Raw genomic sequence first — 17,413 nt, 5'->3', positions numbered from 1 at the left:
AATGGTGGCTATGTTTCTTTCAGTTCTAACTTATGCAATTTGAAGCTCAGTCTCTGTATATAAAGTGGCTGAGGAACATAGTGATGGATAAGAGTTGGATTCGTATGTCAAGGTACCTCAATAACTTTTAGTTGTTATGGCCCATTGGTTAAGATGCATTTTTTTGACATGTCCTCCAATTTCATTGGATGGTTTATATCTGTAGGCTTTCTAGACTATAAAAACATGGTGATGGTTGCTTGCATGTGTGGTTGATAGGTTGCAATCACTTGAGTGGTTTTGTTAACATCAGTTCAACTTTAGGTTTTTCTTGATGTTTCATGTGTTGACTATTACAAAATGATTTAATCGTGTTTTAAATTTCTTTAATTCCTTCAGGTACGTTTAAATTGGCACTTCGTTCACCTCTAGCACCAACCATATTAACTATCCTTGCTGAACACAATCATTGGATGCTTACTCTGCAACATGACCCAGCAAGAAAAGCCAACTTCTTTGAAATAAGCCACTTTTGAAACACTTGGTTATGTCTGTGAGGAGATCTCTTCACAAGACCTCAAACAAGATCAGGTGAATTCTGTCCTCATCACCCTTTGATTTTTGTTGGTGAAAAGGAAATGGCCCTAGCCTTACATCTTACTAATACTCTCAGATTCGTACACGTACCATTATGCCTAGGATTTGATCTTGCTGCTTAATTTTGATCATTGCTTGTTGATCTCCCTCACCCACCCACTCACATCTTTATCTCTGTGCTTAAACACTGACTTTGTTTTGTTTCATAGATTGCAAGGTTAGCTGGTAATAGAATCAAGAACTTGGTGCTATTTGAGTCTAGAGGTTCTTTTATATTATTTTTTAATTGCATACATCTTTCTCTCTGGTAATAGAATCAAGAACTTGTTGATCTCTTCTGAGTTTGAATCCGAGAAAAACATGCATGTGTATGTTGTTTCAACAGAATCCCCATCATCTACTTTTCCCCCATCTTTCTTTCATGCTAAAAATGCCCATCAGCCCAGGATCCTTGTTTTGCAAAAAAGAGAAGAAAACAATGCCTTACAGTCCCTTTTAGAGTCTTTCCTTGGTGCAATCCTTCTATACCATTATGAATAAAGACCCTCATCTGCACCTTATCTTTAAGTGGACCTCAATTTGTAATGATCCATAACTCTTACAGCAAACCCAACATAGATTTCAGATATACTTATTAATGAAATACACATTTTTTCAATATTTTTACATATAATTAATTGTAAATTAATCACAATTATTTATTTTGAAAATTTCTCATTATAAGATGTTTTCAGGTTATAACATCCGTATCAAACTGGTTTGTGGGTATATTCGACTTCTTTGTGGATTTTATTACTAAAGAGAAGGTCTCAAGTCCAACTGGTTAGACCACAAGTAATCTGTACTTTAAATTATTGTTGGACTATTGCACTCAGTAACTTATGTGTTCAATCAGGGTGAGGTTCATGATGTGAGCGAGAAAATGGAGCTAGACCTTCTCAAGCAGTATAATCAGATTTTGTTACTTTTGCTTGTATCTTCCTTGAATTAGTTTCCCCCCTCACACTTGTCTTTTAATTTTTGGTTAAAAGACAACCAGCTTGGCTTTTAAGACAATGTGAAACTGATTTTTTGAACCCCACTCAGTAGGCTATACATTTACCGTGGCTACGGTACCAATGGCTACGGTCGTACTATGGGCTAGTCATATTTAGCTACGGATTTTATCTGTAGCTTTTGTCCATTTTTTGCAACAAAAACTGAATATGGGGTGACAAACCTGATATTCGGGGTGGATTTCAAATAAATATCATAGTGGGCCCACCTAAGCCACCCACTCTTTGCACGGCCCAACCCCGACTTCCGTTGACAAATATACCAGTTATTAAGAACTGAGAACCTTTCTGAATATGGAACAGAAATGTAAATGCATGAAGCAGTATTTTTGTAAAATTTTCAAAAGGAAACATCATGCCCTTTTTTATCAGGTAGTGTTGCACGATTGCTACACCATCCAGTGTAGCGTGGTGATGGATATGCGGGGTGTTGTGAGCCCACCTTGATTTGAGTGTTGTATATCCATGTCGTCCATCATTTTTTTTCAGGCTCCTTTTATGGCATGGTCCAAAAAATGAAATAGATCCAAGGCTCAAGTGGGACCATATCGTAGGGATTTGATACCCACCATTAAAACTTCATGTGAGACACAAGTTCCGGCTGAAGCTGATATTTGTGATTTCCCTTCATCAAGGTGGTCTGTGTGGCCTTATTAACAGGTTGGATGGCAAATGATATTACGATGTGGCTAGGAAGGTTTCAATGGTGGGTGCCATTGTCCAAATTATTTCCTGGAGAAATTTGCGACTGTATGACCCATTTATGGCCTATTTACGGGATCAAGCCCACCTTATTTTACCTTGCAAAAATAAGCCCCAGCTGTACGGAAGGCTTGCCAAAGGTCGAAAATGCCCTTGCTTTTTCCTTCAAGCGGATCGGTGGTGCTCAAAGACGAGCGCTGACACTCCTCGAACTCCGAGTCATACGAACGGTTCAAAAGATATCAAAGTTACATATCCACAACGTTCATCCATATTTCGAGATCATTTGGGAGCATTATCAAAAAAAAAAAAAAAATCATCCAAAGATCAACTGGACCACACCACAAAGAGCAACGGGAAAATTGATTTTCACTGTTAAAAATTTTGTAGGGCTCATCATAACATTTATTTTCCGTCCAATCTATTTATAAGGTCACTGAGACCTGGATGAAGAGGAAAAATAAATTTCATAATAATCCAAAACTTCTGTGACCCTTGAAAGGGTTTCAATGGTAGACGTTCAATCCTCCATAGCCCTTTTATAGTGTGGTCCACTTGATAGCTAGATCTGTCGTATTTTTCATCTCAAACCTTAATACGAGTTTGTCGAATATATCTGGACGGTTTGGATATAACACATACCTCATAATAGAACCCACAAAAAGCGGTGGGGATTATAACAGTAAAAAATAAAAAAATAATAAATAAATACGCCAGGAACTTATGGCTACGGTGTTTTCTATAGCTACGGATTATAACCGTAGCGATAGCCGTAGCCCCCGCTGTTTCGATATGTCTTTCGATATGTATCGAAGGTCTTTCGATTAATCGAAAAAGGTCCAGAACTGTCCAACGAGTTTGCCTAAAAAATCCTGCAATTTTCGATACATATCGAAGGGTATTCGATGATATGACCAATAGCTACGGATTATAACCGTAGCCATAACTGTAGTCTATGCCAGTTTATAAAATTTTTTTATTTTTTATTTTTATATTTTTACATGGATAAATTTATTCTACCTACAATTTTCTTTAATACATATTTATATAAATATGTATATATAAGCATATAAAATTTTTTTTCTCTCTTTTTTTCATTTATTTCTTTGTTCATTTAACAAGAATAACTTCTAAACCAAAATTAGTTACTTGACATACCATATATGATTTTGGGGTAGGAGAAGCTACTTTAGCCAACCAACCTGGTTATTTTTCCAGATTCCATCAAATCTATGGTCGAAAATCTATTGCATTCGCTTCGCGGTCAATTTCAATCAGTTTGCGGTTAATTTAATTCATTTCATTTAATTCGCGATCAATTCCATGCATATCATGGTCATTCTCGCCTATTCCGTGTTAATTTACAGTGATTTCGGTGCATTTCATGGTCATGCCCCTTCACTTCACGGTCATTTCCATGCATTTCACGGTCAATCGCTTCACTTCACGGTCATTTCCATGCATACCATGGTCATTCCCGCCTATTCCGTGTTGATTCACGGTCATTTCGGCACATTTCACGGTCATGCCCCTTCACTTCACGGTCATTTCGGTGCATTTTACGGTCCAATCGCCTCACTTCACGGTCATTTCCATTCATATCACGGTCATTCCCGCCTATTCCATATTGATTCACGATCATTTCGGCGCATTTCACGGTCATGCACCTTCACTTCACGGTCATTTCCATGCATTTCATGGTCTAATCGCTTCATTTCATGGTCATTTCCATGCATATCATGATCATTCTCGCCTATTCCATGTTGATTCACGGTCCTTTTGACGCATTTCACGGTCATGCCCCTTCACTTCACGGTCATTTCCCCGCATTTCACGATCCAATCGCTTCACTTCACAGTCATTTTCATGCATACCATGGTCATTCCCGCCTATTTCGTATTGATTCACGGTCATTTCGGCGCATTTCACGGTCATGCCCCTTCACTTCACTGTCATTTCCGCGCATTTCACGGTACAATTGCCTCACTTCACGGTCATTGCTGGCGATTTCGTGTTAATTCACGGTCATTTTGGCGCATTTCACAATCATGCCCCTTCACTTCACGGTCATTTCCACGCATTTCGCGGTCTAATGGCCTCACTTCACGGTCATTTCCATGCATATGACAGCCATTCCCGCCTATTCCGTGTTGATTCACGGTCATTTCGGTGCATTTCACTGTCATACCCCTTCACTTCACGATCATTTCCACGCATTTTGCAGTCCAATCGCTTCACTTCACGGTCAGTTCCATGCATATCACGGTCATTCCCGCCTATTCCGTGTTGATACACGGTCATGCCCTTTCACTTCACGGTCATTTCCACGCAATTCACGGTCCATTCGCTTCACTTCACGGTCAGTTCCATGCATATCACGGTCATTCCCGCCTATTCCGTGTTGATACACGGTCATGCCCCTTCACTTCACGGTCATTTCCGCGCATTTCACGGTCCATTCGCTTCACTTCATGGTCAGTTCCATGCATATCACGGTCATTCCCGCATATTACGTGTTGATACATGGCCATGCCCCTTCACTTCACGGTCATTTTCGCGCCTTTCACGGTCCATTCGCCTCACTTCACGATCATTTCCACGCATATCACGGTCATTCCCATCTATTCTGTGTTGATTCACGGTCATTTCGACGCATATCATGTTCAGTCCAAATGTAAGGAGGATTTGTATGTTGGTGATGCATGTTAAGGAAAGACTATACACTCCCCCTTTTTGGGCTGTAATGTTACTTCTACAAGTGAAATCGACAAATTGCTACTGAATAGAAAAGAATATAATATTTCAAGATTAACATCGGATAGAACATGATTATCTTTGGTGTTCGAGGACATGATCCTTGATAGAGTAGAATGGTAGAACATGATTAGAGTAGCCTACCTCAATTGATTGGGATAAAGTTTAGATGATGATGATGATCATCATCCATGCAGTCTTAGTGAACAGCGTATATGTCCCGCATACGCGTAAGATTGGGCGTGTGGCTGTATATAGAGGTACTCATAAAGAAGTCCATTCTCTTTAGTTGCTTCTATACTGTTTGTGTGTGGATTGGATGAAAACCAAAGAACTCAAAGGTGGTTTTAGAATCTTGTTAGTACAATTAAATCAAGAACAAATAAACAGTTTGTTCCCACTATTATTCTTGTGAAATAAGCAGAAAAACATTGCAGCAAGGAAATCAATGGATACATTCGGCCACCATCAACAATCAAAATTAGCACTGAACTCTATTTCAAGCAAACAACTCCAATATAGTGAGCAGGGAACAAATCATATACATGACTTCTTCTAAGTAGGGAACAAATCACATCTCAAAAACATGCAACACCATTAAGTCATAATTTTGATAACTCATATCGCATCTCAAGCATATCAATCATATCAAGTTTCGAAAATATTCATACAAATGCAAATAAAAAATAGATAGAAAAGTTCATAACCTATAAGAAGCTGGACTTTTGGTGCGGTTATGATGATGACATAATTAATCCAACACATATAATGCAATACTACACAAGGTAAACTAAAGTGGAAACAATTTCATTTATAATCTGAGATTGTACATTGTTCCCATTCACTCCTTTCACTAGGAGATTATGAAAGATATATATGCACATACAAATCGAAGTTTAATCGATATATCGAATCTTCGATATATCGACGGAGTATCGATATTATCGATAATTCGTTTCAGAAGAGCAGTGTGTCTATGGACAATTGAGGAACATTTTCGATATATCGAAATTTAGTCGATATATCGTCTCTTCGATATATCGAAATGTTCTCGATATTATCGATAATTCCTTTTAAAAAAACATTTTGTCTCTGGACATTTTCTGACCATTTTCGATAAATCGAAATATAGTCGATATATCGACATATGACATCGATTTCAAGGCGATGTATCGTTCCATTGTAACGATGACTTAGTTCGATAGCATCGACTAGAGTTCGATGTTATCGACAACTTAAGCCCGATGTCATCGATTAGAGTTCGACAATATCGAAGCGTACTTTTATTTTTTCCTTACAAAAATTCAATGGATTCTGTTTTTATAATTGAGTGTCTTTCGATTGATATCAAAATTTCTTCCTTCGATTTATCGAAATTATCTCGATATAATCGAAAAATTGTTTTAAAACATCATTTTGTCTCTGGACAGTTTTGAACTAATTTCAATATATTGTCTAACATTCAATATATTGAAATGCAGCAAATGTCGATATATCTTGTACTGTTCAATATATCGAAGGGTAATTTTTACTCTTTTTTTAAAAAACTTTTTTTAAACTTTTTTTTAAAAAAAAGGTTAGCTTGTTAGTACACACTCATGTCGGTACACACTACATGTTATCCACCCCCACTGCGGATCGATACGAAGACCTCAAATCGTGTAAATGAACATAAGTTCTTTAGAGACTTGTGGACCTTTTTCGATATATTTAATCCTACCTTGTCGCACTCTCTCGTCCATTAACATCTCCTGCACCCCCATCTGTACGTAAACCGAGCTCCTTGTTAGGCAGATGGTGGGCCACCTCCTCCACCTGGAATCCTTTACCAGAACATGATGGCGACACTTTATCTTTGAATCGATGGTGTAACATACCCTCCAGTATATTACCATTTCCTTCTGCCCCTTCACGAAAATCAAGACTCTTGATTGGTGGAATAACATACCCTCTAAATCACTATCGTCTCCTCCCCCTTCATGCAAATAGAGATTCTCAGTTGGAAGATGGTGGCCCACCTCCTCCACCAGATGATATTGAAAAATGACGATCGATGAGTTCCATCGTGCTTTTAAGATATCGAACGGTCTCTGAATTAGGCAATTCTGGTCCCATTTGGAAACTTGATAAGTTACCATTCCATGACCTGAAATAGTCTAAATTGACCATGAAGTGAAGGGAATTGACCGTGAAATGCATGGAAATGATCGTGAATTAATACGAAATTGTTTGGAATGACCGTGAAATGCATGGAAATAACCGTGAATTGGAGCAAATTGACCGTGAAATGCATGGAAATGACCGTGAATCAACACGGAATTGTTTGGAATGACCGTGAAATGCATGGAAATGACCGTGAAGTGAAGATATTGGACCACGAAATGAATGTGAATCAACATGGAATAGGCGAGAATGACCCTGGTATGCATGGAAATGACCGTGAAGTGAGGCAATTGGACCGTAAAATGCGCAGAAATGACCGTGAAGTGAAGGGGCATAACCGTGAAATGTGTCGAAATGACCGTGAATTAACACAGAATAGGCGGGAATGACTGTGATATGCATGGAAATGACCGTGAAGTGAAGCGATTGGACCATGAAATGTGCGGAAATGACTGTGAAGTGAAAGGGCATGACGGTGAAATGTACCGAAATGACTGTGAATCAACACGGAATAGGCGGGAATGACTGTGATATGCATGGAAATAACCGTGAAGTGAAGAGATTGGACAGTGAAATGTGTGGAAATGACCGTGAAGTGAAGGGGCATGACCGTGAAATGCGCTGAAATGACTGTGATTCAACACGGAATAGGCGGGAATGACTGTGATATGCATGGAAATGACCGTGAAGTGAAGCGATTGGATCATGAAATGTGCGGAAATGACAGTGAAGTGAAGGGGCATGACCGTGAAATGCGCTGAAATGATCATGAATCAACACGGAATAGGCAGGAATGACTGTGGTATGCATGGAAATGACCGTGAAGTGAGGCGATTGGATTGTGAAATGTGCGAAAATGACTGTAAAGTGAAGGGGCATGACCGTGAAATGCGCCGAAAGGACCATGAATCAACACGGAATAGGCGGGAATGACCGTGATATACATGGAAATGACCATAAAGTGAGGTGATTGTACTGTAAAATGGGCGAAAATGACCTGAAGTGAGGGGGCATGACCGTGAAATGCGCCGAAAGGACCGTGAATCAACACGGAATAGGCGGGAATGACCGTAGTATGCATGAAAATGATAGTGAAGTGAAGCGATTAGGCCGTGAAATGTGGGGAAATGACCGTGAAGTGAAGGGGCATGACCGTGACATGCGCCGAAATGACCTGAGTCAACACAGAATAGGCGGGAATGACCGTGATATGCATGGAAATGAACGTGAAGTGAAGCGATTTGACCGTGAAATGCACGAAAATGACCGTAAAGTGAAGGGGCATGACCATGAAATGCGCCGAAATGACCGTGAATCAACACGGAATAGGCGGGAAAGACCGTGATATGCATGGAAATGACTGTGAAGTGAAGCGATTGGACCATGAAATGTGCGGAAATGACGGTAAAGTGAAGGGACATGATCGTGAAATGCACCGAAATGACCGTGAATCAACACGGAATAGGCGGGAATGACCGTAGTATGCATGGACATGACCGTGAAGTGAGGCGATTGTACCGCGAATGCCCGGAAATGACCATGAAACGCGTTGAAATGACCATGAATCAACACGGAATAGGTGGGAATGACCGTGATATGCATGAGAATGACCGTGAAGTGAGGTGATTATACTGCGAAATGCATAGAAATGACTGTGAAGTGAAGGGGCATGACCGTGAAATGCACCAAAATGACCGTGAATCAACACGGAATAGGCGGGAATGACTGTGATATGCATGGAAATGACCATGAAGTGAAGTGATTGGACCGTGAAATGTGCGAAAATGACTGTGTTAAGGGGCATGACCATGAAATGCGCCGAAATGACCGTGAATCAACACGGAATAGGCGGGAATGACCATGATATGAATGAAAATGGCCGTGAAGTGAGGCGATTGGACCGTGAAATGCGCTGAAATGACTGTGAATTAACACGGAATAGGCAGAAATGACCATGGTATGCATGGAAATGACCGTGAAGTGAAGCGATTGACAACGAAATGCATGGAAATGACCGTGAAGTGAAGGGAATCGACCCTGAAATGCATGGAAATGATCGTGAATCAAAATGGAATCGCTAGGATTGATCGTGAAATGCATGGAATTGATTGCGAATTAAATGAAATGAATGAAATTAACCGCGAACTGATTGAAATTGACCGCGAAGTGAATGAAATGGATTTTTGACCATAACCAGGTCGGTTGGCTAAAGTAGCTTCTCCTACCCCAAAATCATATAGGATATGTCAAGTAACTAATTTTGGTTTAGAAGTTATTCTTGTTAAATGAATGAAGAAATAAATGAAAAAATGAGAGAATTTTTTTTTTATATGCTTATATATACATATTTATATAAATATGTATTAGAGAAAATTGTAGGTAGAATTAATTTATCCATGTAAAAAAAGAAAAATAAAAAATAAAAAAATAAAAAATTTCATAAATTGGCACAGACTCCAGCTATGGCTACGGTTATAATCCATAGCTATTGGTCATATTACCTTTGATACATATCGAATACCCTTCATATGTATAAAAAATTGTGGGATTTTTGAAGCAAACTCGCTGGACAGTTCTGGACCTTTTTCGATTAATCGAAAGACCTTCGATACATATCGAAAGACATATCGAAAGACCTTCAATACATATAAAAGGACATATCAAAACGGCGGGGGCTATGGCTATCACTACGGTTATAATCCGTAGCTATAGAAAACACCGTAGCCGTAAGTTCCTGGCCTATTTATTTATTATTATTTTATTTTTTACTGTTGTAATCCCCACCGCCTTTTGTGGGTCCTATTATGAGGTATGTGTTATATCCAAACCGTCCATATATTCGACGAACTCGTATTAAGGCTTGAGACGAAAAATAAGATAGATCTAGCTATCAAGTGGACCACACTGTAAAAGGCTGTGGAGGATTGAACGTCTACCATTGAAAACCTTTTAGGGGTCACAGAAGTTTTGGATTATTATGAATTTTTGTTTTCCTCTTCATCTAGGTCTTTGTGACCTTATGAATATATTGGATGGAAAATAAATGATATGGTAGGCCCTACAAAATTTTTAACGGTGAAAATCAATTTTCCCGTTGCTCTTTGTGGTGTGGTCCAGTTGATCTTTGGATATGATTTTATTTTTTTGATAATGTTCCGAAATGATCTGGAAATATGGATGAACTCACCGTGGATATAATAAATAAGTAACTGTGGGGCCCATGTTACTTTGATATCTTTTGAACCGTTCGTACAACTCGGAGTTCGATGAGTGTCAGCACCGATCCGCTTGAAAGAAAAAGCAGGGGCATTTTTGACCTTGGCAAGCCATCCGTACAGCTGGTGCTTATTTTTGCAAAGTAAATTAAGGTGGGCTTGGTCTCATAAATGGGCCATAAATGGGTCGTACAGTTGCAAATTTCTCTTATTTCCTGTGGTGTGGTCCTCTTGTGCTTAAGAACTACTTTATTTTTGGATTGACACTGCAAAATGGATGGACAATGTGAATACCATGTTGGGCCCTCAACGCCCAACACATCACTGCACCATTGCTGGGGTGGGCAACACCACTTAATCCGCGTGAGCCTTCTTGGTGCTTTTCTCATGTGGGGTCCACTAGCTCTTTGATGATCGAAGGTTGCACTAAACCCACAACAAAAACATCTTGGGTCAGTTGACCCATAGGCTAGCCTAGAGTAAATCTAGCCTAGGCATATTAGTGTGTCTATAATATAGGCCCAAGCCTAACCCATTTAGGCCGGAGCTTAAAACCCACAAACCAACCTGGCCTCTTCATCATCTAATGAATGGTAACTAGTAAGCAAAATTCATAAATTATTTCATACCTTGCATCTTCACGTTCTTCGGAAGTTCTTTGATAGCGCAACACTGAAAAAAGAAAGAAAGAAAAGAACTCAGCATGCAGTTCGAAGAACATACATTTGCTCATATATCCATCCAGACAAGCTAGAATACCTGTAGACCTATAAAGCCACGCCAAAAGTACTCAAAAGTTTTAACATTTGAATTTCCTTCCAAAGTGAATAGTCCAGCCATTGAGTTTAAATAACTCAGGGCCTTGACTACTAACTGTTCAACAGAAAATGGGATCAGATTAGGAACAAATTTGCAGAACGGAAAGACTGTGATAATAAACAAAAAACAATGGGTCTTGACTAATAAACAAAAAGCACTGTGAATAGAGAAACCCACCTCAACATGCCATCCGTCCACCACAAACACATCCAACGAGTGGCCATGGATTGTTGATAACACATGTGCTTCATGGATATTGAACCCTATATCAAAAACCCGAACAAGGAAAAATGTTGTGCTGGCATGTCATTTATAAAGAGGGTATATGGTACCTGGACCAGTGTACCCATTGACATCCCTAATGCGGGATGGCCTAAAAATCTCTTCAAATGTTCCTAGGTGAAGATTTTACTTGCTTCTATCCACCATACAAGGTGAGAAGCATCGTATAAACGGTTTGAATCATTCAAAGACAACCCAAATTCAAAGCCTAAACTCTCATACATGTTTAAAAACTAGGCAATTGGGATCATCGATCGGCTACATCACCTAATCTCAACCTTCTCTAAAAAGCAGAACCTCAATACCACCTTCATGTGCAACAGGTTTATAGGTGCAATTCGACATTGTTCCTGGTGGGGTGGCCCATCTCAGTGTTTTGTTGGGTGATGTTTTGTATGTACGGTGAAATATCATAGCAACCTTGAGATGAAATTTATCTGACGACTAGCTTAGATTAGCTTACATCTTTTATATGTAAGTATTTACTAGAAGCAGCTTGGGGACCCATAGCCTGGCCCGATCTAGACCTTGGCCCGTTAGTGGGCTATATAACGTTTAGGTTGGATCTCAGTTGACTTCCTACACCAGCGGCAGTTGATTTACTACAGTAGTGGCACATTGGCTTGAAAGATGGTATGGTTGAAGAAATTATATCTTGTTCTACATGGCAAGTTCTCGACGAAGGTCCCCTGTGGTTGGCAAGTAGAGCATTAGGCTCTGTATGGTCCATCATGTCACTGCCCTCCACTGCATTCATCAGGTGTGCACCTCAACTTTAAGCCTCGGGACAAAAATCAGCGTGATCCACAACTCAGGTGGGCCACACAAGAGTCGTAATATTAGATGCGCCATACAAGAGTCATAATATTAGATGCAATGTTTCATATAGGGAATGCATCGTAATAATTTATACATTATCATATGCATTCAGACTATTTTGAACCTTCATTATAACAGAAACACCTCTCTACTTCTAGACCTAAAGCTTCATAGAAATAATTTCTGAAATCTAGGCCGACCAAAAACCTTCACCAGTCTCTGCCGGTACTCTCAACACCCATTAGTAAAGCTTAACAAATCAAAATTGTTCATCCTTCTGTTAAAACACCCATTCTGTTAAACATACAATTTCCATTCAAGCAATGAGTAACCTAATATCTAGCTATCAAGGGAGGACTACATTCCATTCACATGAAATGACCAAGCAAATAGAACATCCACTAAAACCACATCAATGGATGTAGAAAAGGACAATGTCAATAATCAAAGCAGTAACAGATATATATATATATATATATAGTATAGCTTGGTTAATGCTAAAAAGTAAATAAATTAAAAAAAAGTCATCAAAGAATTTTTCTTTAAAAAATTAGTAGGATATTAGAGCGGAAGCAAATCCAATGACAACACCTCTATATGGATATGTCAGTAATGTAGAGAAAATGATACAACCCCGCATGATCTCATAGGGACTTGAAAAGAAATGAAGTTGGAAGGAAATGAACTGTTAGATTTTCTTTTATTTATTTATTTTTCAGAGATATTGTACAAATATATAGGGAGATTTGCAACATTATTCTTAGCTATACATAGAAATTGTACAATCACGAATATAATCTTTTTGATTTTTTCTTAATTGACAACTTATTAATTAATTTGACAACTCACGCCAACACTCCCCCTCAAGTGAAAGCATCCAAATCTTCAATGCATAGCTTGTTTAGTGAGTTGTAGAAATCCTTGTTTGATACGGCCTTTGTAAGAATATCTGATAGTTGGCCTTTGGAATTCACGAATGGAAACTGAATTATAGCTTCGAGATTATTTTTTGATAAAGTATCTGTCAAACTCCACGTATTTGGTACGATCATGCTGGATCAGATTGTGAGCAATTGTGATAGTTGTCTTGTTATCACAAAAGAGGTCCATCTCGGATGTAGGAGCAAATTAACCCAATTTCAGTTAGAAGTCTTTTGAGCCATAAGAATTTACAAAGTCCTTTATTCATTCCACGAAACTCTACTTCGGCACTTGATAAGGCCACTACTTTTTGCTTCTTACTTCTCCATGTAACAAGATTTCCTCCAACAAACATGAAGTATCTTGAGGTGGATCTTCTGTTTGTGGTATTCCCCGCCAAATCTGCGTGTGTATAACCATTAACTCTAAGATGGTTATTTCTCGAAAACATAAGCCCTTTACCTAGAGAGGATTTTAAGTATCGTAAAATCCGGATCACCGCCTCCATATATATATATTGAGTTAACTTGTTAGTACACACCTATGTCAGTACACACACTCCATGTTAGCCACTCCCATTAGGGATTGATACTAAGACCTCAAGTGTTGAAACGAGGTATCTCCACTCAGTCTGCCACTTGAGCTATGGATCTGGGTGTACACTGCCTCCATATGATCCTTACTAGGATTTTTTTTGTTAGCTTGTTACTACACCCACTGTTAGATCACACATCACTGTTGGCCACCCCCACTAGGGAATCGATGCCAAGACCTCAGTGTTGAAACGAGGTATCTTTCACTCAGTCTACCACTTGAGCTATTGATAATATGATCCTTACTAGGTTGATGCATGAATTGACTTACTACACTCATTACGTAGGCAATATATGGATGAGTATGGGAGAGGTAAATAAGTTTACCAACTAATCTGTAGTACCTTCCTTTGTCCGTTGGCATTTGGCTTTGATATTCTCCGAGTTTGTGGTTCTGAATGACTGGAGTGTCTGTTGGCTTACAATCCAGCATTCTAACCTCACATAATAAGTCTAATATATATTTTCACTGAGAAAGAAATATACCTCGCATTGATCTAGCAACCTCTATTCACAGGAAATATTTGAGTCTTCCTAGATTTTTCATCTCGAACTTGGTCGCTAATTGTTTCTAAGGCGTAGCGATTTCCTCCTTATCATCCCCTATAATGATCATATCATCGACATATACAATTAAAGCTATTACCTTGCCCTATTGGTGTTTCAGAAATAATGTATGATCTGAATTACTTTGGTGAAAGCCATACTTCTTCATTGCCAGACTGAACCTCCTAAACCATGCTCGAGGTGATTATTTTAATCTATACAGTACTTACTGCAATTTGCACACAACTTTAGCTTTTGAAGATGCTGTGTAGCCTAAAGGAGTATCTATGTAGACTTCCTCTTCAAGGTCACCATGGAGAAATGCGTTCTTTACATCAAACTGGTGTAATGGCCAGTCCAAGTTGGCCGCTAGAGATAACAGGACCCTAACTATATTTTACTTGGCTACTGGTGAAAAAGTTTCTTGATAATCTACGCCATATGTATGAGTGTATCCCTTTGCAACTAGCCATACCTTGTATCGTTTTACAGATCCATCTGCCTTGTGTTTAATAAAGAAGACCCATTTGCACCTGATTATTTTTTTCCTTTGGGCAATGGAACCAAGGTCCATGTTTGATTCTTTAGTAGTGCTCCCATTTCTTCCTTAATTGCTTGCTTCCACTTGGAATCAGCTAAAGCTTCTTGAATTGCAGTGGAAATATGACATGCGGACAGCTTGTGTGAGAATGTGTTGAGAGGTTCATGTAGCTTTTCGGTGGAAACATAGTTGGTAATTGGATACATCGACCTTCTTTTCTCATTGTCTGGAGAGTATCTGTTTGGTGGATTACCATAGTTATACCTGAAAGGTAAGGTATACCCAACAGACATATCTATGCTATTCATAAATGAGGGTGTAGTGAAATTACTTACCTCAGGAATATTCTTAGGAGATGGGTCTATAGGCACTGAGGGATGGGGGGATTCGAGTTCTTCTCCTGATGTTGTGAGCTCAGTTGCCAAAGGCCCTTTAGATTCAGAGGATATGTCAGGCCATGAAGATGTATTTGTTGATTCCACGCAAATTATTGGTGTGTCATTCTGATCTTCAAGCCAGTCAAAACTCAGCCAATTTAATTCTTTATCTAGTGTCTCCCCCTGAAGAGAAGAAGTGGATGCCGAAGAAGGATAGAACGGTTCGGATTCCAGGAGGGTGACATCCATAGTCACATAGGTATGCTTGGTAGCAAGATCATTGTAGTGGTAGCCTTTTTTATGCGGAGCATATAACTTAAGAAGAGGCACCCGAGGGCACATGGGTCAAGTTTGGTGCGCTGGTTCTTAGGGAGGTGCACGTATGCCACACACTCAAATATGTGAGGAGGGAGCATTAGGGCCGTAGTTATAAAGACTAAAACTGACAGAGACTGTAATGGGATCTTAAAATTTAATATTTTGGAAGGAAGGTGGCTGATTAAATGTACAACAGCGGTAATAGCATCAGGCCAATGTCATATGGGGACATGAGCGCCTGAAAGAGAGCCCGGTCAGTCTCAAGAAATGCCGATTCTTCCGTTTAGTGATTCTATTTTGCTGAGGGGTCTGAGGACTTGAGGTCTTGTGAATAAGACCATATTGTTGAAAATAGGAATGAAAGTGGTGATTAACATATTCACCACCATTATCAAAGCGGAGAATCCGAATCTCAGCGAAAAACTGGGTCTGAACCATAACATGAAATGACTGAAAGATACTAAATACTTCATCATTATGTTTCATCAAATATAACGAGGTCATCCGGGTGCAATCATCAACAAATATCACAAACCACCGTACAATAGATATAGTACATAAAGGAGAGGGTCCTCATACATTAGAATGAATTAAAGCAAAATGTGTATCACTGCTATTCATACTTAATGGATAAATAACATGATGACTTTTAGATAAAATGCAAATACCACAGTGAAATTCAGAAGTCTCCATATTAGAGAATAAATCAGGAAATAAATGTTGTAAGTGCCCAAATGACAGATGACCTAAACGATGATGTCACAGTCAAATTTGTCGAGCATTGGAACCAAGTGTAGAAGACACGTGATACACACGACCCAAAATGAAATCTTTCATATAGTATAATCCTCCCTCTTAGTACCATGCCCAATTATCTCATTGGTGAGAATATCCTGAATAAGACAAATTGAAAAACATTAGCACCACATAATTTAGATCTATAGTAACTTGGCTAACAGATAATAGTTTGTGAGATAAAGAGGGAACAAGTAGAGTGTTGGGTAAATGAAGAGAGGGTGATAGGGTTACAGATCCAGCCCCTGTGATAGGTGAGGTCACTCCATTAGCATTCACAACGCTGGTGCGCCTTGGAGGTGAAGGATGGGAGAAATCCGTGAGATCAAACGTCATATGATCCGTGGTCCCAGAGTCGAGGAGCCAATCACTATTGTCCACATCGTGGTGATGACTAAGCAAGACATGGCAGAGGTTACCTGGATCCGCAAGAGAGAAATTCGATTTAGGTGAGGTAGTGGGCATGATGAGCGAAAGATAAGGTTCGGCTGCTGCCACAGCAGCCTTTCCCACACTTTCAGCTGTACCATTTCATTTTTTTTTGTTTGAAGCTCATGCCACCAATCGAGGTACCCATGATTCTGGAAGCAGTTTTCACGTGTATGCTTCGTATTACCACAATGAGAGCATTTGAGACCATTGGATAAGGTACATGCTTTAGAAGAAGGTTTCCCAGTATGCTAAGAAGCCAATCTAGACAGTCCAAGCTTTAGGCCTTTCGAAGAAAGCACCGCCCTTGGAGGTGGTTTGTGGTCGTCGGCGTTCATCACCACCTGACAAAGAGCCTCCCTGCACACATAGGCATATGTTTGCTCCACGGTGGGAAACGGGTGCATCTGCAACACGTCGCTGCGAATATTGTCCAACCTGTCATCAAGACTATCAAGAATACATAGACCCGATCTTCTTAGAGAAGATTATTATAACGTTCAGTATC

The 17,413-nt window shown here is 39.4% G+C and overlaps 1 long non-coding RNA gene across 1 annotated transcript; it reads left to right on the top strand.

Moving 5' to 3' along the window:
* Nucleotides 1-361: 361 nt before the first annotated feature.
* Nucleotides 362-1,414, top strand: LOC131228684 (uncharacterized). Its single transcript, XR_009163064.1, has 2 exons — nucleotides 362-570; nucleotides 1,311-1,414. It is a non-coding gene; the product is annotated as an uncharacterized LOC131228684 (long non-coding RNA).
* Nucleotides 1,415-17,413: the final 15,999 nt, after the last annotated feature.

Source organism: Magnolia sinica, chromosome 2 (assembly GCF_029962835.1).
Source record: "Magnolia sinica isolate HGM2019 chromosome 2, MsV1, whole genome shotgun sequence".
Taxonomy (NCBI): domain Eukaryota; kingdom Viridiplantae; phylum Streptophyta; class Magnoliopsida; order Magnoliales; family Magnoliaceae; genus Magnolia; species Magnolia sinica.
The sequence above is the reverse complement of the archived record's forward strand: the minus strand, read 5'-3'. Positions and strand labels throughout refer to the sequence as shown.